Genomic DNA, 22,816 nt, shown 5'->3' with positions numbered 1-22,816 from the left:
TCTGTGCCTCTTTATCTGTCTGTCTCTGTCTGTGCCTCTTTATCTGTCTGTCTCTGTATCTGTCTGTGCCTCTATATCTGTCTGTGCCTCTGTATCTGTCTGTGCCTCTGTATCTGTCTGTGCCTCTTTATCTGTCTGTGCCTCTATATCTGTCTGTGCCTCTTTATCTGTCTGTGCCTCTATATCTGTCTGTGCCTCTATATCTGTCTGTGCCTCTATATCTGTCTGTGCCTCTTTATCTGTCTGTGCCTCTATATCTGTCTGTGCCTCTATATCTGTCTGTGCCTCTATATCTGTCTGTGCCTCTATATCTGTCTGTGCCTCTATATCTGTCTGTGCCTCTTTATCTGTCTGTGCCTCTATATCTTTCTGTGCCTCTATATCTGTCTGTGCCTCTGTATCTGTCTGTGCCTCTTTATCTGTCTGTGCCTCTATATCTGTCTGTGCCTCTATATCTGTCTGTGCCTCTATATCTGTCTGTGCCTCTTTATCTGTCTGTGCCTCTATATCTGTCTGTGCTTCTGTATCTGTCTGTGCCTCTTTATCTGTCTGTCTCTGTCTGTGCCTCTTTATCTGTCTGTCTATTCATTTCTTATATTTGGTTTTTACATAAGAGAGTCTTACACACTGTTTCCAGTGTAATGTGCATTGTGGGGACCTGTAGTTTTAGGAAAGCCATTCAAACCCTTTGGTACACACACTTCACAGGTTTAACATGGTGGGGACCTTGTCTAATAAGTAAAGACTTGTAACTATTTTTTATATAACTTTATTACAGCCTCCATGCAAGGATGATGACAACATGACAGCCATAGAGAACTGCTCTGAGGATTCTGTAACTACTGCAAGCACTTCACGAATCACAGTTGAGGTATGTGTATTTATTATCTGTCTTTGCCTCTTTATCCGTCTGTGCCTCTTTATCTGTCTGTCTCGGTCTGTGCCTCTTTATCTGTCTGTCTCTGTCTGTGCCTCTTTATCTGTCTGTGCCTCTTTATCTGTCTGTCTCTGTCTGTGCCTCTATATCTGTCTGTCTCTGTCTGTGCCTCTTTATCTGTCTGTGCCTCTTTATCTGTCTGTCTCTGTCTGTGCCTCTATATCTGTCCGTGCCTCTGTCTCTGTCTGTGCCTCTATATCTGTCTGTCTCTGTCTGTGCCTCTTTATCTGTCTGTGCCTCTTTATCTGTCTGTCTCTGTCTGTGCCTCTTTATCTGTCTGTGCCTCTTTATCTGTCTGTCTCTGTCTGTGCCTCTATATCTGTCCGTGCCTCTGTATCTGTCCGTGCCTCTGTATCTGTCCGTGCCTCTGTATCTGTCTGTGCCTCTTTATCTGTCTGTGCCTCTTTATCTGTCTGTGCCTCTGTATCTGTCCGTGCCTCTTTATCTGTCTGTGCCTCTTTATCTGTCTGTGCCTCTTTATCTGTCTGTGCCTCTTTATCTGTCTGTGCCTCTTTATCTGTCCGTGCCTCTTTATCTGTCTGTGCCTCTTTATCTGTCTGTGCCTCTTTATCTGTCTGTGCCTCTGTATCTGTCTGTGCCTCTTTATCTGTCTGTGCCTCTTTATCTGTCTGTGCCTCTTTATCTGTCTGTGCCTCTTTATCTGTCTGTGCCTCTTTATCTGTCTGTGCCTCTTTATCTGTCCGTGCCTCTTTATCTGTCTGTGCCTCTTTATCTGTCTGTGCCTCTTTATCTGTCTGTGCCTCTATATCTGTCTGTGCCTCTTTATCTGTCTGTGCCTCTATAGCTGTCTTTATCTGTCTGTCTCTGTATCTGTCTGTGCCTCTGTATCTGTCTGTGCCTCTTTATCTGTCTGTCTCTGTCTGTGCCTCTTTATCTGTCTGCCTCTGTATCTGTCTGTGCCTCTGTATCTGTCTGTGCCTCTTTATCTGTCTGTGCCTCTGTATCTGTCTGTGCCTCTTTATCTGTCTGTGCCTCTTTATCTGTCTGTGCCTCTGTATCTGTCTGTGCCTCTTTATCTGTCTGTGCCTCTATATCTGTCTGTGCCTCTTTATCTGTCTCTGCCTCTTTATCTGTCTGCCTCTGTATCTGTCTGTGCCTCTGTATCTGTCTGTGCCTCTTTATCTGTCTGTCTCTGTCTGTGCCTCTGTATCTGTCTGTGCCTCTGTATCTGTCTGTGCCTCTTTATCTGTCTGTGCTTCTGTATCTGTCTGTGCCTCTTTATCTGTCTGTCTCTGTCTGTGCCTCTTTATCTGTCTGTCTATTCATTTCTTATATTTGGTTTTTACATAAGAGAGTCTTACACACTGTTTCCAGTGTAATGTGCATTGTGGGGACCTGTAGTTTTAGGAAAGCCATTCAAACCCTTTGGTACACACACTTCACAGGTTTAACATGGTGGGGACCTTGTCTAATAAGTAAAGACTTGTAACTATTTTTTATATAACTTTATTACAGCCTCCATGCAAGGATGATGACAACATGACAGCCATAGAGAACTGCTCTGAGGATTCTGTAACTACTGCAAGCACTTCACGAATCACAGTTGAGGTATGTGTATTTATTATCTGTCTTTGCCTCTTTATCTGTCTGTGCCTCTTTATCTGTCTGTCTCTGTCTGTGCCTCTTTATCTGTCTGTCTCTGTATCTGTCTGTGCCTCTATATCTGTCTGTGCCTCTGTATCTGTCTGTGCCTCTGTATCTGTCTGTGCCTCTTTATCTGTCTGTGCCTCTATATCTGTCTGTGCCTCTTTATCTGTCTGTGCCTCTATATCTGTCTGTGCCTCTATATCTGTCTGTGCCTCTATATCTGTCTGTGCCTCTTTATCTGTCTGTGCCTCTATATCTGTCTGTGCCTCTATATCTGTCTGTGCCTCTATATCTGTCTGTGCCTCTATATCTGTCTGTGCCTCTATATCTGTCTGTGCCTCTTTATCTGTCTGTGCCTCTATATCTTTCTGTGCCTCTATATCTGTCTGTGCCTCTGTATCTGTCTGTGCCTCTTTATCTGTCTGTGCCTCTATATCTGTCTGTGCCTCTATATCTGTCTGTGCCTCTATATCTGTCTGTGCCTCTTTATCTGTCTGTGCCTCTATATCTGTCTGTGCTTCTGTATCTGTCTGTGCCTCTTTATCTGTCTGTCTCTGTCTGTGCCTCTTTATCTGTCTGTCTATTCATTTCTTATATTTGGTTTTTACATAAGAGAGTCTTACACACTGTTTCCAGTGTAATGTGCATTGTGGGGACCTGTAGTTTTAGGAAAGCCATTCAAACCCTTTGGTACACACACTTCACAGGTTTAACATGGTGGGGACCTTGTCTAATAAGTAAAGACTTGTAACTATTTTTTATATAACTTTATTACAGCCTCCATGCAAGGATGATGACAACATGACAGCCATAGAGAACTGCTCTGAGGATTCTGTAACTACTGCAAGCACTTCACGAATCACAGTTGAGGTATGTGTATTTATTATCTGTCTTTGCCTCTTTATCCGTCTGTGCCTCTTTATCTGTCTGTCTCGGTCTGTGCCTCTTTATCTGTCTGTCTCTGTCTGTGCCTCTTTATCTGTCTGTGCCTCTTTATCTGTCTGTCTCTGTCTGTGCCTCTATATCTGTCTGTCTCTGTCTGTGCCTCTTTATCTGTCTGTGCCTCTTTATCTGTCTGTCTCTGTCTGTGCCTCTATATCTGTCCGTGCCTCTGTCTCTGTCTGTGCCTCTATATCTGTCTGTCTCTGTCTGTGCCTCTTTATCTGTCTGTGCCTCTTTATCTGTCTGTCTCTGTCTGTGCCTCTTTATCTGTCTGTGCCTCTTTATCTGTCTGTCTCTGTCTGTGCCTCTATATCTGTCCGTGCCTCTGTATCTGTCCGTGCCTCTGTATCTGTCCGTGCCTCTGTATCTGTCTGTGCCTCTTTATCTGTCTGTGCCTCTTTATCTGTCTGTGCCTCTGTATCTGTCCGTGCCTCTTTATCTGTCTGTGCCTCTTTATCTGTCTGTGCCTCTTTATCTGTCTGTGCCTCTTTATCTGTCTGTGCCTCTTTATCTGTCCGTGCCTCTTTATCTGTCTGTGCCTCTTTATCTGTCTGTGCCTCTTTATCTGTCTGTGCCTCTGTATCTGTCTGTGCCTCTTTATCTGTCTGTGCCTCTTTATCTGTCTGTGCCTCTTTATCTGTCTGTGCCTCTTTATCTGTCTGTGCCTCTTTATCTGTCTGTGCCTCTTTATCTGTCCGTGCCTCTTTATCTGTCTGTGCCTCTTTATCTGTCTGTGCCTCTTTATCTGTCTGTGCCTCTATATCTGTCTGTGCCTCTTTATCTGTCTGTGCCTCTATAGCTGTCTTTATCTGTCTGTCTCTGTATCTGTCTGTGCCTCTGTATCTGTCTGTGCCTCTTTATCTGTCTGTCTCTGTCTGTGCCTCTTTATCTGTCTGCCTCTGTATCTGTCTGTGCCTCTGTATCTGTCTGTGCCTCTTTATCTGTCTGTGCCTCTGTATCTGTCTGTGCCTCTTTATCTGTCTGTGCCTCTTTATCTGTCTGTGCCTCTGTATCTGTCTGTGCCTCTTTATCTGTCTGTGCCTCTATATCTGTCTGTGCCTCTTTATCTGTCTCTGCCTCTTTATCTGTCTGCCTCTGTATCTGTCTGTGCCTCTGTATCTGTCTGTGCCTCTTTATCTGTCTGTCTCTGTCTGTGCCTCTGTATCTGTCTGTGCCTCTGTATCTGTCTGTGCCTCTTTATCTGTCTGTGCTTCTGTATCTGTCTGTGCCTCTTTATCTGTCTGTCTCTGTCTGTGCCTCTTTATCTGTCTGTCTATTCATTTCTTATATTTGGTTTTTACATAAGAGAGTCTTACACACTGTTTCCAGTGTAATGTGCATTGTGGGGACCTGTAGTTTTAGGAAAGCCATTCAAACCCTTTGGTACACACACTTCACAGGTTTAACATGGTGGGGACCTTGTCTAATAAGTAAAGACTTGTAACTATTTTTTATATAACTTTATTACAGCCTCCATGCAAGGATGATGACAACATGACAGCCATAGAGAACTGCTCTGAGGATTCTGTAACTACTGCAAGCACTTCACGAATCACAGTTGAGGTATGTGTATTTATTATCTGTCTGTGCCTCTTTATCTGTCTGTGCCTCTTTATCTGTCTGTGCCTCTTTATCTGTCTGTGCCTCTTTATCTGTCTGTGCCTCTGTATCTGTCCGTGCCTCTTTATCTGTCTGTGCCTCTTTATCTGTCTGTGCCTCTTTATCTGTCTGTGCCTCTTTATCTGTCTGTGCCTCTTTATCTGTCTGTGCCTCTTTATCTGTCCGTGCCTCTTTATCTGTCTGTGCCTCTTTATCTGTCTGTGCCTCTTTATCTGTCTGTGCCTCTATATCTGTCTGTGCCTCTTTATCTGTCTGTGCCTCTATAGCTGTCTTTATCTGTCTGTCTCTGTATCTGTCTGTGCCTCTGTATCTGTCTGTGCCTCTTTATCTGTCTGTCTCTGTCTGTGCCTCTTTATCTGTCTGCCTCTGTATCTGTCTGTGCCTCTGTATCTGTCTGTGCCTCTTTATCTGTCTGTGCCTCTGTATCTGTCTGTGCCTCTTTATCTGTCTGTGCCTCTTTATCTGTCTGTGCCTCTGTATCTGTCTGTGCCTCTTTATCTGTCTGTGCCTCTATATCTGTCTGTGCCTCTTTATCTGTCTCTGCCTCTTTATCTGTCTGCCTCTGTATCTGTCTGTGCCTCTGTATCTGTCTGTGCCTCTTTATCTGTCTGTCTCTGTCTGTGCCTCTGTATCTGTCTGTGCCTCTGTATCTGTCTGTGCCTCTTTATCTGTCTGTGCCTCTATATCTGTCTGTGCTTCTGTATCTGCCTGTGCCTCTTTATCTGTCTGTCTCTGTCTGTGCCTCTTTATCTGTCTGTCTATTCATTTCTTATATTTGGTTTTTACATAAGAGAGTCTTACACACTGTTTCCAGTGTAATGTGCATTGTGGGGACCTGTAGTTTTAGGAAAGCCATTCAAACCCTTTGGTACACACACTTCACAGGTTTAACATGGTGGGGACCTTGTCTAATAAGTAAAGACTTGTAACTATTTTTTATATAACTTTATTACAGCCTCCATGCAAGGATGATGACAACATGACAGCCATAGAGAACTGCTCTGAGGATTCTGTAACTACTGCAAGCACTTCACGAATCACAGTTGAGGTATGTGTATTTATTATCTGTCTGTGCCTCTGTATCTGTCTGTGCCTCTATATCTGTCTGTCTGTGTCTGTGCCTCTTTATCTGTCTGTGGCTCTTTATCTGTCTGTCTCTGTCTGTGCCTCTTTATCTGTCTGTCTCTGTATCTGTCTGTGCCTCTGTATCTGTCTGTGCCTCTATATCTGTCTGTGCCTCTGTATCTGTCTGTGCCTCTATATCTGTCTGTGCCTCTTTATCTGTCTGTGCCTCTATATCTGTCTGTGCCTCTTTATCTGTCTGTGCCTCTGTATCTGTCTGTGCCTCTTTATCTGTCTGTGCCTCTTTATCTGTCTGTGCTTCTGTATCTGTCTGTGCCTCTTTATCTGTCTGTCTCTGTCTGTGCCTCTTTATCTGTCTGTCTATTCATTTCTTATATTTGGTTTTTACATAAGAGAGTCTTACACACTGTTTCCAGTGTAATGTGCATTGTGGGGACCTGTAGTTTTAGGAAAGCCATTCAAACCCTTTGGTACACACACTTCACAGGTTTAACATGGTGGGGACCTTGTCTAATAAGTAAAGACTTGTAACTATTTTTTATATAACTTTATTACAGCCTCCATGCAAGGATGATGACAACATGACAGCCATAGAGAACTGCTCTGAGGATTCTGTAACTACTGCAAGCACTTCACGAATCACAGTTGAGGTATGTGTATTTATTATCTGTCTTAGCCTCTTTATCTGTCTGTGCCTCTTTATCTGTCTGTCTCTGTCTGTGCCTCTTTATCTGTCTGTCTCTGTATCTGTCTGTGCCTCTGTATCTGTCTGTGCCTCTATATCTGTCTGTGCCTCTGTATCTGTCTGTGCCTCTGTATCTGTCTGTGCCTCTTTTTCTGTCTGTGCCTCTTTATCTGTCTGTGCCTCTTTATCTGTCTGTGCCTCTTTATCTGTCTGTGCCTCTTTATCTGTCTGTGCCTCTTTATCTGTCTGTGCCTCTATATCTGTCTGTGCCTCTATATCTGTCTGTGCCTCTATATCTGTCTGTGCCTCTATATCTGTCTGTGCCTCTTTATCTGTCTGTGCCTCTATATCTGTCTGTGCCTCTATATCTGTCTGTGCCTCTATATCTGTCTGTGCCTCTGTATCTGTCTGTGCCTCTTTATCTGTCTGTGCCTCTATATCTGTCTGTGCTTCTGTATCTGTCTGTGCCTCTGTATCTGTCTGTGCCTCTTTATCTGTCTGTGCCTCTATATCTGTCTGTGCTTCTGTATCTGCCTGTGCCTCTATATCTGTCTGTGCTTCTGTATCTGCCTGTGCCTCTTTATCTGTCTGTGCTTCTGTATCTGTCTGTGCCTCTATATCTGTCTGTGCTTCTGTATCTGCCTGTGCCTCTTTATCTGTCTGTCTCTGTCTGTGCCTCTTTATCTGTCTGTCTATTCATTTCTTATATTTGGTTTTTACATAAGAGAGTCTTACACACTGTTTCCAGTGTAATGTGCATTGTGGGGACCTGTAGTTTTAGGAAAGCCATTCAAACCCTTTGGTACACACACTTCACAGGTTTAACATGGTGGGGACCTTGTCTAATAAGTAAAGACTTGTAACTATTTTTTATATAACTTTATTACAGCCTCCATGCAAGGATGATGACAACATGACAGCCATAGAGAACTGCTCTGAGGATTCTGTAACTACTGCAAGCACTTCACGAATCACAGTTGAGGTATGTGTATTTATTATCTGTCTTTGCCTCTTTATCTGTCTGTGCCTCTTTATCTGTCTGTCTCTGTCTGTGCCTCTTTATCTGTCTGTCTCTGTATCTGTCTGTGCCTCTATATCTGTCTGTGCCTCTGTATCTGTCTGTGCCTCTGTATCTGTCTGTGCCTCTTTATCTGTCTGTGCCTCTTTATCTGTCTGTGCCTCTTTATCTGTCTGTGCCTCTATATCTGTCTGTGCCTCTATATCTGTCTGTGCCTCTATATCTGTCTGTGCCTCTTTATCTGTCTGTGCCTCTTTATCTGTCTGTGCCTCTATATCTGTCTGTGCCTCTATATCTGTCTGTGCCTCTATATCTGTCTGTGCCTCTATATCTGTCTGTGCCTCTTTATCTGTCTGTGCCTCTATATCTTTCTGTGCCTCTATATCTGTCTGTGCCTCTGTATCTGTCTGTGCCTCTTTATCTGTCTGTGCCTCTATATCTGTCTGTGCCTCTATATCTGTCTGTGCCTCTTTATCTGTCTGTGCCTCTATATCTGTCTGTGCTTCTGTATCTGTCTGTGCCTCTTTATCTGTCTGTCTCTGTCTGTGCCTCTTTATCTGTCTGTCTATTCATTTCTTATATTTGGTTTTTACATAAGAGAGTCTTACACACTGTTTCCAGTGTAATGTGCATTGTGGGGACCTGTAGTTTTAGGAAAGCCATTCAAACCCTTTGGTACACACACTTCACAGGTTTAACATGGTGGGGACCTTGTCTAATAAGTAAAGACTTGTAACTATTTTTTATATAACTTTATTACAGCCTCCATGCAAGGATGATGACAACATGACAGCCATAGAGAACTGCTCTGAGGATTCTGTAACTACTGCAAGCACTTCACGAATCACAGTTGAGGTATGTGTATTTATTATCTGTCTTTGCCTCTTTATCCGTCTGTGCCTCTTTATCTGTCTGTCTCGGTCTGTGCCTCTTTATCTGTCTGTCTCTGTCTGTGCCTCTTTATCTGTCTGTGCCTCTTTATCTGTCTGTCTCTGTCTGTGCCTCTATATCTGTCTGTCTCTGTCTGTGCCTCTTTATCTGTCTGTGCCGCTTTATCTGTCTGTCTCTGTCTGTGCCTCTATATCTGTCCGTGCCTCTGTATCTGTCCGTGCCTCTGTATCTGTCCGTGCCTCTGTATCTGTCTGTGCCTCTTTATCTGTCTGTGCCTCTTTATCTGTCCGTGCCTCTTTATCTGTCCGTGCCTCTTTATCTGTCTGTGCCTCTTTATCTGTCTGTGCCTCTTTATCTGTCTGTGCCTCTATATCTGTCTGTGCCTCTTTATCTGTCTGTGCCTCTATAGCTGTCTTTATCTGTCTGTCTCTGTATCTGTCTGTGCCTCTGTATCTGTCTGTGCCTCTTTATCTGTCTGTCTCTGTCTGTGCCTCTTTATCTGTCTGCCTCTGTATCTGTCTGTGCCTCTGTATCTGTCTGTGCCTCTTTATCTGTCTGTGCCTCTGTATCTGTCTGTGCCTCTTTATCTGTCTGTGCCTCTGTATCTGTCTGTGCCTCTTTATCTGTCTGTGCCTCTATATCTGTCTGTGCCTCTTTATCTGTCTCTGCCTCTTTATCTGTCTGCCTCTGTATCTGTCTGTGCCTCTGTATCTGTCTGTGCCTCTTTATCTGTCTGTCTCTGTCTGTGCCTCTGTATCTGTCTGTGCCTCTATATCTGTCTGTGCTTCTGTATCTGTCTGTGCCTCTTTATCTGTCTGTCTCTGTCTGTGCCTCTTTATCTGTCTGTCTATTCATTTCTTATATTTGGTTTTTACATAAGAGAGTCTTACACACTGTTTCCAGTGTAATGTGCATTGTGGGGACCTGTAGTTTTAGGAAAGCCATTCAAACCCTTTGGTACACACACTTCACAGGTTTAACATGGTGGGGACCTTGTCTAATAAGTAAAGACTTGTAACTATTTTTTATATAACTTTATTACAGCCTCCATGCAAGGATGATGACAACATGACAGCCATAGAGAACTGCTCTGAGGATTCTGTAACTACTGCAAGCACTTCACGAATCACAGTTGAGGTATGTGTATTTATTATCTGTCTGTGCCTCTATATCTGTCTGTGCCTCTTTATCTGTCTGTCTCTGTCTGTGCCTCTATATCTGTCTGTGCCTCTATATCTGTCTGTGCCTCTTTATCTGTCTGTGCCTCTGTATCTGTCCGTGCCTCTATATCTGTCTGTGCCTCTTTATCTGTCTGTGCCTCTGTATCTGTCTGTGCCTCTGTATCTGTCTGTGCCTCTTTATCTGTCTGTGCCTCTTTATCTGTCTGTGCTTCTGTATCTGTCCGTGCCTCTGTATCTGTCTGTGCCTCTGTATCTGTCTGTGCTTCTATATCTGTCTGTGCCTCTATATCTGTCTGTGCCTCTGTATCTGTCTGTGCCTCTGTATCTGTCTGTGCCTCTTTATCTGTCTGTGCCTCTATATCTGTCTGTCTGTGTCTGTGCCTCTTTATCTGTCTGTCTCTGTCTGTGCCTCTTTATCTGTCTGTCTCTGTCTGCGCTCCTTTATCTGTCTGTGCCTCTTTATCTGTCTGTGCCTCTTTATCTGTCTGTCTCTGTCTGTGCCTCTTTATTTGTCTGTCTCTGTCTGTGCCTCTATATCTGTCTGTGCCTCTATATCTGTCTATGCCTCTATATCTGTCTGTGCCTCTTTTTCTGTCTGTGCCTCTTTTTCTGTCTGTCTCTGTCTGTGCCTCTCTTTCTGTCTGTGCCTCTTTTTCTGTCTGTCTCTGTCTGTGCCTCTCTTTCTGTCTGTGCCTCTTTTTCTGTCTGTATCTGTCTGTGCCTCTTTTTCTGTCTGTCTCTGTCTGTGCCTCTTTCTCTGTCTGTGCCTCTTTTTCTGTCTGTCTCTGTCTGTGCCTCAGTGTCTGTGCCTCTCTGTCTGTGCCTCTTTATCTGTCTGTGCCTCTCTGTCTGTGCCTCTCTGTCTGTGCCTCTTTTTCTGTCTGTGCCTCTCTGTCTGTGCCTCAGTGTCTCTGTCTGACAGAGATTTTCTTTTCCCCTTCATTTTCATATTTTTATTTCTTTTTTGTTCTTAACAGCCTTTGGTTGATTACTCAGACAGCGACGATGGCGTGTGTTCTAAAAATATGACTTCTTATAAAAAGGTATTTTTATTTTATTTTATTTACTTCCATTTGTTTTTATCTTCTCATACCGAAATTGCATTATTTTTAGCTGAATAATGTGAAGTACGAAGGACAAATAAAAGTATTTTGGACCACCTTAAAATATGTTTTTTAAATGCAAGTTACTATTGTGAATAATTCAACAATTTCGTACATATGCGGTTTATTTTGATTGGTCTTAATTAAAATTCATCTAGTGACATGGGAATTCTCCAGTCGTTTATTGTGCATAAAATACAACACAGCTAAAAATCCAATTAATAACTAACTGTATAATTCTGATGTACAATCTACAATTGTCTAATACAATTTCATTGCAATATTAAGTTATAGTCAGAGGTGTATAATTTCTAATTTCACTAGAATAGTCTTAAGGTGCTTGGTAATTATATTGTTTGTTTTTAAAATTGTTTGGTAATGGTTCATGACCTGTTTTGTTAAAGGGATAGTTCACCCAAAAATTTTAATTTTAATTAATTGATTACCCTCATGTCGTTTCACACCCATAAGACATTCTTGGCCACAAGATATTTTTGGTGATATCCAAGTGCTTTCTTTCTCTCCATCTGGAGTTAGAATGACAGGCAAAAGTTCAGATTTCATCAACATTATTTCAATCTGTTTTCTGAAGATGAATATGGGTTTGGAACAACATGAGGATGAGTATTGTTAATGATAGAATTTTCATTTTTGAGGGAATTATCCCTTTAAATTGATAGACATGGATAGAGCGTTTAACAAATGTTGACTTAATAGATACAGATTTTACACATTCATTTTAAAGTGTAAAAAAGGCAACAGTTATTTTTCATTATATGAGAAACATACATTTTTTAGATCATTTAAAACTTGTCATTGTGATGTTTTTGTTTTTAGAGATCCGTGATTTGTGATGATTCGGATGATCTCTTTGAAAATTCCAGTGTAAACAGAAAAGATGACCATACAGACATTCAAAATGACATCAGAAGGAATCGTGCACCATTTGCAATTAGTGAACAACATTCCGCTTGTACCACAACATCCAAAAGAGCGAAAAACACCAGAGTAAGTGTTAATAGCTTGAATAGAATAGAATAGAATATAATAGAATAGAACAGAACAGAACAGAATAGAATAGAATAGAATAGAATAGAATAGAATAGAATAGAATAGAATAGAATAGAATAGAATAGAATAGAATAGAATAGAATAGAGAATAGCCTATGATAGAGGATAAAATTAACTGAATGGTCATTGTCTTTCAAGGCTAGAGGGAAGATTGCTGAGTACTCAGATGGATCGAGTGAAGATGAGTTATCTGTCAGTGAGGAAGAGTACATTCCTGACACATCAGAGTTACACATCAGATAGTAGCATGAGCTTTAATGCTTCACCAAAAGGTAAAGAAGAAATGTTACAGATTTTGCCAGTTAAGCTGTGAACAGAATCAAAAAATTCAGTACTCAAAGCAGCAGTGATATTTTTATTTATGCTGAATAAAGTCGTAGTTTTTGTTATTTTATGGACCAAAATGTATTTTGGATGCTTCAAGAGACTCTAATTAACCCACTGATGTCTCATATGGACTACTGTGATGATGTTTTTATTCCCTTTCTGGACATGGACAGTATAGTGTGCATACACTTGCATACGCTCTCAGACTAAATGTAAAATATCTTAAACTGTGTGTGAAGATAAACAGAGGTCTTACGGGTGTGGAACGACATTAGGGAGAGGAGTTAATGACATTTCATTTTTGGGTGAACTAACCCTTTAACATCCTGGTTATGACGTTTTGACTGAGCACAAATGATGTTTAACTTAATATATTTATTTTGAATTTTACGATAGCACAGCGCTGATTTTGTAGCATACTTCGACTGAAATCTTTGATTGCTTTATTTATTTCTTCTTATACAAGACTCTTATACTTTGTACTTATACCTTTTATAATGGATATTATTGTTCATTAAAACTGACATTAACAAAAAAGAGGCAGAGTTGTGCCTATGTTGTGCTTTCCAGCATACACCCCGCCTACCAAGTAAGGGTACTATTGGCAGTGAAAACACGCCTGATCAGGGTTACCCGAAACGTACTGTACTGAACTGTACCACTCGGTGAAATAAAACCACTGGTTGATGCATTGTTGATGCAAGTGCTTCTCATGAGTAAAATGCTAATGTGTTCCCCCCACAGGTTACGTTAAGAAGACGGCCTGAAACAAACATGACATACAGGCTGTGGAGAAGTATATGATGAGGTTTATTAACAACCGCAAAATTCCAGGAAAGGCGGACTGCATGAGGTGTAAAGAGGCGGAACTTGCACTTAAAAATAGAGAGTGGTCCACACTTAAATTTTACATAAAAAATCTCAGCTCTAAACAGAAAAGATCTGACACATTAATTGGCACACTGGCAGATTAAATTGTTCATTGGTAGAAACAAGCTTTTATAGCTTTAAAACAAGCGTCCATAGTCACATGGTTATAACTAAACAGACCATCAGTTCCATATTATTGTATAATCCTTATCTGCTTCAAATGTATAATTTTTTTTCTTCTATAAACGCAGGCATGGTAGACTTTAATGCTAAAGTTACTTGAGAATGCAGTGTTGGTCATGAAGGGTTTTAGTAATTCATAATTTTTTTTAAACTCGTATAGTGTTTACTGTGAAAATCTTCATTAAAATGTTTTAAGCTAATGTTTCTTGACTTGGCTATGGTGACGTACTGATGTTATTTTGAAAATGTCATATACTGTATTACACATTTTTTTACTCAACCTTAAAAAGTACTAACAATGTTGTTTATACATATAAAACAAACATCTACAAAATCAATTAAAGCATGGAGCAAATTGGACCTCCTGTTTTGTCTAAAGTACTGCAGATTGTCTTTTGTGTGTGAGTTCGGTCCCCACACTGACTAAAGACTGGCGTTTGGTGGGTGAGTTCGGTCCCCACAGTGACCAAAGACTGGCGTTTGGTGGGTGAGTTCGGTCCCCACACTGACTAAAGACTGGCGTTTGGTGTGTGAGTTCGGTCCCCACACTGAATAAAGACTGGCGTTTGGTGTGTGAGTTCGGTCCCCACACTGAATAAAGACTGGCGTTTGGTGTGTGAGTTCGGTCCCCACACTGAATAAAGACTGGCGTTTGGTGTGTGAGTTCGGTCCCCACACTGAATAAAGACTGGCGTTTGGTGTGTGAGTTCGGTCCCCACACTGAATAAAGACTGGCGTTTGGTGTGTGAGTTCGGTCCCCACACTGACTAAAGACTGGCGTTTGGTGTGTGAGTTCGGTCCACACACTGACTAAAGACTGGCGTTTGGTGTGTGAGTTCGGTCCCCACACTGACTAAAGACTGGCGTTTGGTGTGTGAGTTCGGTCCCCACACTGACTAAAGACTGGCGTTTGGTGTGTGAGTTCGGTCCCCACACTGACTAAAGACTGGCGTTTGGTGTGTGAGTTCGGTCCACACACTGACTAAAGACTGGCGTTTGGTGTGTGAGTTCGGTCCCCACACTGACTAAAGACTGGCGTTTGGTGTGTGAGTTCGGTCCACACACTGACTAAAGACTGGCGTTTGGTGTGTGAGTTCGGTCCCCACACTGAATAAAGACTGGCGTTTGGTGTGTGAGTTCGGTCCCCACAGTGACTAAAGACTGGCGTTTGGTGTGTGAGTTCGGTCCCCACAGTGACTAAAGACTGGTGTTTGGTGTGTGAGTTTGGTCCCCACACTGACTAAAGACTGGCGTTTGGTGTGTGAGTTCGGTCCCCACAGTGACTAAAGACTGGTGTTTGGTGTGTGAGTTCGGTCCCCACACTGACTAAAGACTGGTGTTTGGTGTGAGAGTTCGGTCCCCACACTGACTAAAGACTGGCGTTTGGTGTGTGAGTTCGGTCCCCACACTGAATAAAGACTGGCGTTTGGTGTGTGAGTTCGGTCCCCACACTGAATAAAGACTGGCGTTTGGTGTGTGAGTTCGGTCCCCACACTGAATAAAGACTGGCGTTTGGTGTGTGAGTTTGGTCCCCACACTGACTAAAGACTGGCGTTTGGTGTGTGAGTTCGGTCCCCACAGTGACTAAAGACTGGTGTTTGGTGTGTGAGTTCGGTCCCCACACTGACTAAAGACTGGTGTTTGGTGTGAGAGTTCGGTCCCCACACTGACTAAAGACTGGCGTTTGGTGTGTGAGTTCGGTCCCCACACTGAATAAAGACTGGCGTTTGGTGTGTGAGTTCGGTCCCCACACTGAATAAAGACTGGCGTTTGGTGTGTGAGTTCGGTCCCCACACTGAATAAAGACTGGCGTTTGGTGTGTGAGTTCGGTCCCCACACTGAATAAAGACTGGCGTTTGGTGTGTGAGTTCGGTCCCCACACTGACTAAAGACTGGCGTTTGGTGTGTGAGTTTGGTCCCCACAGTGACTAAAGACTGGCGTTTGGTGTGTGAGTTCGGTCCCCACACTGACTAAAGACTGGCGTTTGGTGTGTGAGTTCGGTCCCCACACTGACTAAAGACTGGCGTTTGGTGTGTGAGTTCGGTCCCCACACTGAATAAAGACTGGCGTTTGGTGTGTGAGTTCGGTCCCCACACTGAATAAAGACTGGCGTTTGGTGTGTGAGTTCGGTCCCCACACTGACTAAAGACTGGTGTTTGGTGTGTGAGTTCGGTCCCCACACTGAATAAAGACTGGCGTTTGGTGTGTGAGTTCGGTCCCCACACTGAATAAAGACTGGCGTTTGGTGTGTGAGTTCGGTCCCCACACTGAATAAAGACTGGCGTTTGGTGTGTGAGTTCGGTCCCCACAGTGACTAAAGACTGGCGTTTGGTGTGTGAGTTCGGTCCCCACACTGAATAAAGACTGGCGTTTGGTGTGTGAGTTCGGTCCCCACACTGACTAAAGACTGGCGTTTGGTGTGTGAGTTCGGTCCCCACACTGACTAAAGACTGGCGTTTGGTGTGTGAGTTCGGTCCCCACACTGAATAAAGACTGGCGTTTGGTGTGTGAGTTCGGTCCCCACACTGAATAAAGACTGGCGTTTGGTGTGTGAGTTCGGTCCCCACACTGACTAAAGACTGGTGTTTGGTGTGTGAGTTCGGTCCCCACACTGAATAAAGACTGGTGTTTGGTGTGTGAGTTCGGTCCCCACACTGAATAAAGACTGGCGTTTGGTGTGTGAGTTCGGTCCCCACAGTGACCAAAGACTGGCGTTTGGTGTGTGAGTTCAGTCCCCATAGTGACCAAAGACTGGCGTTTGGTGTGTGAGTTCGGTCCCCACACTGACTAAAGACTGGCGTTTGGTGTGTGAGTTCGGTCCCCACAGTGACCAAAGACTGGCGTTTGGTGCGTGAGTTCGGTCCCCACACTGACTAAAGACTGGTGTTTGGTGTGTGAGTTCGGTCCCCACACTGACTAAAGACTGGCGTTTGGTGTGTGAGTTCGGTCCCCACACTGACTAAAGACTGGCGTTTGGTGTGTGAGTTCGGTCCCCACACTGAATAAAGACTGGCGTTTGGTGTGTGAGTTCGGTCCCCACACTGAATAAAGACTGGCGTTTGGTGTGTGAGTTCGGTCCCCACACTGACTAAAGACTGGCGTTTGGTGTGTGAGTTCGGTCCCCACAGTGACCAAAGACTGGCGTTTGGTGTGTGAGTTCAGTCCCCATAGTGACCAAAGACTGGCGTTTGGTGTGTGAGTTCGGTCCCCACACTGACTAAAGACTGGCGTTTGGTGTGTGAGTTCGGTCCCCACAGTGACCAAAGACTGGCGTTTGGTGCGTGAGTTCGGTCCCCACACTGACTAAAGACTGGTGTTTGGTGTGTGAGTTCGGTCCCCACACTGACTAAAGACTGGCGTTTGGTGTGTGAGTTCGGTCCCCACACTGACTAAAGACTGGCGTTTGGTGTGTGAGTTCGGTCCCCACACTGAATAAAGACTGGTGTTTGGTGTGTGAGTTCGGTCCCCACACTGAATAAAGACTGGCGTTTGGTGTGTGAGTTCGGTCCCCACAGTGACTAAAGACTGGTGTTTGGTGTGTGAGTTCGGTCCCCACAGTGACTAAAGACTGGTGTTTGGTGTGTGAGTTCGGTCCCCACACTGAATAAAGACTGGTGTTTGGTGTGTGAGTTCGGTCCCCACACTGAATAAAGACTGGCGTTTGGTGTGTGAGTTCGGTCCCCACAGTGACTAAAGACTGCCGTTTGGTGTGTGAGTTCGGTCCCCACAGTGACTAAAGACTGCCGTTTGGTGTGTGAGTTCGGTCCCCACAGTGACTAAAGACTGGTGTTTGGTGTGTGAGTTCGGTCCCCACAGTGACTAAAGACTGGCGTTTGGTGTGTGAGTTCGGTCCCCACAGTGACTAAAGACTGCCGTTTGGTGTGTGAGTTCGGTCCCCACAGTGACTAAAGACTGGTGTTTGGTGTGTGAGTTCGGTCCCCACACTGACCAAAGACTGGTTGTGTGTTTGCTGGACCCCAGATATACTCAATACCTGAAATGTCCCCACAAGTGACCACTGTTTCAGGTTTATAATTTTTTTAGTGAAATATTTAAAATCTGAAGTGATACTTTTAAACAGCCTTGTTAGTTTTTGTCAACTAATTTTTTTTAGGTCTGTAGGATCATAGGAAAGGGTGGTCCTCACTATGTAGCATTCTGACAGGTGATCCCCACAATGCACAAAAACAAGTATGTGTGTGTCTGTGTGTGTGTGTTACGTGTATATGTGTGTTATATGTGTGTGATGTGTGTTATGTGTATATGTGTGAATGTGTGTGTGATGGTGGTTCTGAAACGGAATATTTTCTGCTTTTGTGCTTCACAGGTTTGTGATATGAATGTGAGTAAATAATAATGATCATTTATGGGTGAAATTATCTTCTAATATGAGGTCGTTTTGAACATTAAACCACTAGAGGGCGATGCGCGTGTGTGAGACGGACAGCAAATCTACAGCAGCTGGCTGCCACACACACACACACACACACACACACACACAATCAGTATCGAATAAGGATATGCCATTTAATAATAGAGTGTCTGGTTTGCTTTGGTGTGATTAGCATATGGCGCGCGATCCTGCGATCACGTGATCGGGAGTTTAATTCGCGGCTGTAGATCATCAGGGAGGCCCTTTGTCCACATTCCATCAGCCGTCAGCCAATCACAGAGCAGCTCCCATCTGCGGGAGAAAAGACCAGAGGAAGCTCGCTGCCTCAGCGCGACTGTTGCTAGTGTGTGTGTGAGTGTGTGTGTGTGTGTGTGTGTGTGTGTGTGTGTGTGTGTGTGTGTGTGTGTGTGTGTGTGTGTGTGTGTGTGTGTGTGATGGGTAGGTTTAGGGGCAGTGTAAGGGGATAGTAAATACGGTTTGTACAGTATAAAACCATTACGCCTATGGAATGTCCCCACATTTCACAAAAATAAACGTGTGTGTGTGTGTATGCGTGTGTGTGTGCGTGCTTATGAACCTATAGAACTGCTCGTGCGAAAAATCTGAAATTTGGCTCACTGATACACTGCAAAAAATTATTTAGAAAAAAAGTTTCCTGGTTGCCTTAATTTTGAGTTCATTGAAGATTAAAATTTTGAGTCACTACAATGAACATTTTTGAGATTTGACAACCTTTATTAAAATATTATTAAAATATTTTGTGAGCATATTGGGTAATTGTGTGTTTTATTTGTGATGACGCAGCCAAATTGTGCTATTTTCATAATTTATCATGTTTTATGTGGTTCAGATACAATAATATTTTGAGTTTCTATTTATTAAACCAATTTCCTTCATTGTGTCAACTCAATTTTTTATTTCAATAAACTCAAAATTTTAAGGCATTTAAAAAAAAATTTTTTTTATACAGTGTAGAGAACCGTCTCAACATGAACCCCAGTGAACGCGGAGTCTCTAACTCAGACCCTCTAGCGCCACCAGCTGGCCAAAGATGCACTAATGTTTATAGTACTGCTGAACCGTACGGGCTAGAAACGAAATTCTTCTTCCCTCTGAAACTACGATGTAGATAGATAGACAGACAGACGGACGGACAGACGGACGGACGGACGGACGGACAGACAGATAGACAGACAGACAGACAGACAGACGGACGGACAGAGAGACAGACAGACAGACAGACGGACGGACAGACGGACAGAGAGACAGACAGACAGACGGACGGACGGACGGACGGACAGACAGACAGACAGACACACACACACACACACAGACAGACAGACAGACAGACAGACAGACAGACAGACAGACAGACGGACGGACGGACGGACAGAGAGACAGACAGACAGACAGACGGACGGACGGACGGACAGAGAGACAGACAGACAGACGGATGGACAGAGAGACAGACAGACAGACAGACGGACGGACAGAGAGACAGACAGACAGACGGACGGACGGACGGACAGACAGACAGACAGACACACACACAGACAGACAGACAGACAGACAGACAGACAGACAGACAGACAGATATTATTATAAATGTTATGTTTTTTATAAATGTTATGATTATGATTTTTATGAATATTATAATTGTTATGAAAATTATGATTATGATTGTTATAAATGTTATGATTGTTATAAATGTTATGATTGTTATGATTAATATGATTGTTATAAATGTTATGATTGTTATGACTGATATGATTGATATGATTGTTATAAATGTTATGAATGTTATGATTCTTATGATTGTTATAAATGTTATGATTCTTATGAATGTTATGATTCTTATGATTGTTATAAATGTTATGATTGTTATGAAAATTATGATTGTTATGAGTGTTATAAATGTTATGATTGTTATGATTGATATGATTGATATAAATGTTATGAATGTTATGATTGTTATGATTGATATGATTGTTATGAATGTTATAAATGTTATGATTGTTATGATTGATATGATTGTTATGATTGTTATAAATGTTATAAATGTTATGATTGATATGATTGATATGATTGTTATGAATGTTATAAATGTTATGATTGTTATGATTAATATGATTGTTATAAATGTTTTGATTGTTATGATTGATATGATTGTTATAAATGTTATGAATGTTATGATTCTTATGATTGTTATAAATGTTATGATTCTTATGAATGTTACGATTCTTATGATTGTTATAAATGTTATGATTCTTATGAAAATTATGATTGTTATGAGTGTTATAAATGTTATAATTTTTATGATTGACATGATTGATATAAATGTTATGAATGTTATGATTGTTATGATTGATATGATTGTTATGAATGTTATAAATGTTATGATTGTTATGATTGATATGATTGTTATGATTGTTATAAATGTTATAAATGTTATGATTGATATGATTGATATGATTGTTATGAATGTTATAAATGTTATGATTGTTATGATTGATATGATTGATATGATTGTTATGATTGTTATGATTGATATGATTGTTATGAATGTTATAAATGTTATGATTGTTATGATTGATATGATTGATATGATTGTTATAAATGTTATGATTGTTATGATTGATATGAATTTTATGATTGATATGATTGTTATAAATTTTATGAATGTTATGATTGTTATGATTGATATGATTGTTATAAATAATATGATTGATATGATTGTTATGAAAATTATGATTCTTATGATTGTTATAAATGTTATGATTGTTATGAAAATGATGATTGTTATAAATGTTATGATTGTTATAAATGTTATGATTATGATTTGTATGAATATTATGATTGTTATGATTGTTATGAAAATTATGATTGTTATAAATGTTATGATTATGATTTTTATGAATATTATAATTGTTATGATTGTTATGAAAATTTTGATTGTTATGATTGATATGATTGTTATGATTGTTATAAATGTTATGATTGTTATGATTGATATGATTGTTATAATTGTTATGAATGTTATGATTCTTATGATTGTTATAAATGTTATAATTGTTATGAAAATTATGATTGTTATGAGTGTTATAAATGTTATGATTATGATTTTTATGAATATTATAATTGTTATGATTGTTATGAAAATTATGATTGTTATGATTGATATGATTGTTATGATTGTTATGAAAATTATGATTGTTATGATTGATATGATTGTTATGATTGATATGATTGTTATGATTGTTATAAATGTTATGATTGTTATGATTGATGTGATTGATATGATTGATCTGAATGTTATAAATGTTATGATTGATATGATTGATATGATTGTTATGAATGTTATAAATGTTATGATTGTTATGATTGATATGATTGTTATAAATGTTATAATTGTTATGATTGATGTGATTGATGTGATTGATATGATTGTTATGAATGTTATAAATGTTATGATTGTTATGATTGATATGATTGATATGATTGTTATGAATGTTATGTTATGATTATGATTGATATGATTGTTATGAATGTTATAAATGTTATGATTGTTATAAATGTTATGATTGTTATGATTGATATGATTGATATGGTTGTTATGATTGTTATGATTGATATGATTGTTATGAATGCTATAAATGTTATGATTGATATGATTGATATGATTGTTATGATTGTTATAAATGTTATGAATGTTATGATTGTTATGAATGTTATGATTGATATGATTATTATAAATGTTATGATTGTTATAAATGTTATGAATGTTATGATTGATATGATTGTTATAAATGTTATGAATGTTATGATTGATATGATTGCTATGATTGTTATGATTGTTATGATTGTTATGAATGTTATGATTGATATGATTGTTATAAATGTTATGATTGATATGATTGTTATGAAAATTATGATTCTTATGATTGTTATAAATGTTATAATTGATGATTGTTATAAATGTTATGATTGTTATAAATGTTATGAATGTTATGAATGTTATGATTGTTATGAAAATTATGATTCTTATGATTGTTATAAATGTTATGATTGATGATTGTTATAAATGTAATGATTGTTATAAATGTTATGATTATGATTTGTATGAATATTATGATTGTTATTATTGTTATGAAAATTATGATTGTTATAAATGTTATGATTGTTATAAATGTTATAAATATGATTTTTATGAATATTATAATTGTTATGATTGTTATGAAAATTATGATTCTTATGATTGTTATAAATGTTATGATTGTTATGAAAATTAAGATTGTTATAAATGTTATGATTGTTATAAATGTTATGATTATGATTTGTATGAATATTATGATTGTTATGAGATTGTTATAAATGTTATGATTGTTATGATTGTTATAAATGTTATGATTGTTATGATTGTTATAAATGTTATGATTGTTATAAACGTTATGATTATTATTTGTATGAATATTATAAATGTTATGATTGTTATAAATGTTATGATTATGATTTTTATGAATATTATAAATGTTATGTTTGTTATAAATGTTATGATTGTTATGAATATTATGATTGTATGAATATGAGGCTGATGTAAAGCAGGTTTGTTCATGTGATGAGACTCAGCCTTTCTTGTGTTCAGAGATTCAGGGCGGGGCGACAGACGGGCCGCGTCTCAAACAACTCCCCGCGCCCTCGATAGTGCACAGCGCACGCTCGTCACTCGCGTTCATGAGCGACGCCTGGTGAGGGCGCGCCGGAGGATTCGCGCCGCGGCCCGAGAGACAGAGACCCGCTGCTGCGCTTCAGTGGAGCCTCCGCGCGTCTCCATCATCCACGCGTCGCGTCTTGTCCCGCAGAGCCGAGCCGAACCGGACCGCGCACCGACACCGAGCACACACAC

At 40.6% G+C, this 22,816-nt stretch overlaps 1 protein-coding gene across 3 annotated transcripts in view; it reads left to right on the top strand.

Annotated features, from left to right (window-relative positions):
* Window positions 1–22,567: 22,567 nt before the first annotated feature.
* Window positions 22,568–22,816, top strand: part of ptpro (protein tyrosine phosphatase receptor type O) — a 52,508-nt gene continuing 52,259 nt past the window's right edge. Inside the window, exon 1 of one of the 3 annotated variants that reach the window (XM_067427373.1) lies at window positions 22,568–22,816. This exon is cut by the window's right edge and continues 173 nt beyond it. The gene's annotated coding sequence lies outside the window, so the exon portion shown is untranslated. The other 2 variants (XM_067427374.1, XM_067427372.1) reach the window with 2 other exon arrangements.

Source organism: Pseudorasbora parva, chromosome 20, assembly GCF_024679245.1.
Source record: "Pseudorasbora parva isolate DD20220531a chromosome 20, ASM2467924v1, whole genome shotgun sequence".
Classification (NCBI taxonomy): domain Eukaryota; kingdom Metazoa; phylum Chordata; class Actinopteri; order Cypriniformes; family Gobionidae; genus Pseudorasbora; species Pseudorasbora parva.
This window is presented reverse-complemented; position numbering and strand designations above follow the sequence as displayed.